This window comes from Brachionichthys hirsutus, chromosome 9 (assembly GCF_040956055.1).
Source record: "Brachionichthys hirsutus isolate HB-005 chromosome 9, CSIRO-AGI_Bhir_v1, whole genome shotgun sequence".
In the NCBI taxonomy this organism is placed as follows: domain Eukaryota; kingdom Metazoa; phylum Chordata; class Actinopteri; order Lophiiformes; family Brachionichthyidae; genus Brachionichthys; species Brachionichthys hirsutus.
In genome coordinates this window covers 12,570,769-12,573,219 of record NC_090905.1, presented here as the reverse complement: position 1 = coordinate 12,573,219, position 2,451 = coordinate 12,570,769, and positions in this window count along the sequence as shown.

Here is a 2,451-nt window from a genome sequence, read left to right as displayed (position 1 = left end):
GGTGCATGATGGGGCATTTAGTTTAAGTTCTCATAAAATAAACCTTAAACTGTGAGGTTAAAGAGGGAATGACGTTTTTATAGGGTTGATATTTAAGATTGTGTCGATTTAGGTGTAAAAAACAAACAAACTTCACATAGCATCAGGGACTAAAAAAGATAGGATGTTATATCTTGTCCTTCGGAGGCCCTGCTGCACACGGTTAATAGAACAACTAGAGAATACAAGCTACACAGCAAGGTTTGAGTCACAACTTACCTACTATTCTAATGAGTAAAAATTGAATTGAATCAATGAGTTGATTCAGATTCAACCTCAAAGATATTGGCTTAATATTTAAGTTTATTTTGTATCGATGTTTGTCTCACACATAGAGACATTTGTGATTAATATAATACTCGTTTCATGTATGATCTCATGTAACACATGTATGGTAATTCCATTGCTAATGAATTTTCACTACTTTTTCAAATTCAGTATTCTACCTACTGGCGTTGTTAGGGGATTATTCCCTGACAATGCAGGGCATTAATGTGTGAGGATTAATCACTAATAAAATTTATGATGAACTAACCGTGTGAGCGCCATCTATTTATGCCCTACTACTGGACTTTTGTCCCGTGAGCGGTCGCCACAGGAAATGAACCTTCTCCACTTCACCCTGTCCTTTGCATCGTCCTCCCCAACACCAGCCACTCTCATGTCCTCCCTCACTCCGTCCATGTATCTTCTCCTGGGTCGACCTCCTCACAACTGGCATTTGTGCAAACGTCGGAAGTGCCATCCGCTGATGAGGTTCCTGTATTTTTTAATCATACAAATTTTGGTAATATATTCAACAGGGGCAGTATCTCTCCAGTAGCCTCCCTTTTATTTGGGACAATTTTAATGACGGTCACATACGGCCAGAAAGTTAATGTTCCGGTGCTCTGTAATATCAACTTATTACATAGTAATTACTTTGTAATAACAGGGCAAGTTTCCTCACCTCCACGGTGGCATGGTTGGCAGCATTGTTGAGGGGGGCAAAATGGCCCTGGTATCGAATCCCACTACGGGAATGAGATGGAGCAGGGGCAACAGGGTAGGTCCAGGGCACACCTGAGCGGAGTGGAGTGGACCAGTGGCCCAGTTCACTCCGCCCAGGTAAGGCCCTAGGCCTACCCTGCCGCCCCTACTCCACCCCCACTCCCACAGTTGGATGCGAACCCAGTTCCTCTGGCAGTAGACCGGTAACCCTACCGACCACGCCACCGTATAGGTGAGGAAACTTGAGGTATTCTCAGACCACAGCGTGTTGTTGTGTTGTTCTGTGTTGCTGTGTTGTTGTGTTGTTGTGTTGTGCTTTTTCCTTTTGTGTTATGTGGAGTGGGCGTGTCTCAGACCAGGTGACGTCGTACTGGATTCAAAACCAGTGCCTCTGGTCTAAAGTCAACAATGCTACTGTCTATTTATCCTAATGTCCGATGGGGTGACACCTAGGTGGTGTAGTGGGTAGTGCCCTCGACTCCCTGCTAGAAGATCCTGGGTCCGAAACCAAGGCGTGCAGCGTTCAGGTTTTTTACAATAATTTGAGGTTCGTTGTTTGCTCCTCTGCAGCTGTATTGGATCAGCTGATTGATCCAGTCGTTCTTCGCCTCTGCACTTCCTGATAGTGCTGGAGAGAGACTGAGTTTGGGTGTGAGAGGCATTGCGTGTGTGACACTTTGAAAAAAGTGTTCAAGTGTTCAAAGCAGGCCCGGTCGCCTGAATACCGCAGCTAGGAATAATGGAATAGTCCTGGAACTCCTGTTCCAATGGCGTCTATTAGCTGCGTAAAAACATGTGAATCTCATCATTAGCCGGAGCAGCCAGTCACCGGAGACTCACTGACTCAGTGGAAAATAGCACAGAATGAATTTTTACCTGTTTATGTTATTTTCAATTTAGGTTGGATTTTTTTTTTTGTGTGCAACATAGATTTTCGCTGCGCGAAGACCGTATCAGCTGTGCGTAATTACGCACGAGCGCACCTTAGAGGGAACGTTGCTCTTAACCATTCAAACCTGTGTTTTATCTTATTATTGCATCAAACAAACAAAAAAAACATCTTAGAATGCAGACAAACGTCACATTTTACGTCTGCCTGCCCGTCTCCTCCAACACACATGACGTCACCTGATATCACGGCTGTCACGCTCACCGGAGAGCGAGGAGAGGCCGCGCATGCGCAGACACCATTGCAAAAAACCCACCCTGATCGTCACGGACCGGTGCAGCAGAGAGAGAGAGAGAGAGAGAGAGAGAGAGAGAGAGCCGGGCTGAACGGAGAGCGACTCCACCGCCCATTCCATCCAGCATCTCCACCAACACCCCCCCGAAGTCGTGCGGAAACACAGGACACCCAGACTTGTCCTACAGAGCCCCCCCCCCCTCCTCCTCCTCCTCCTCCTCCTCATCATCATCATCAAA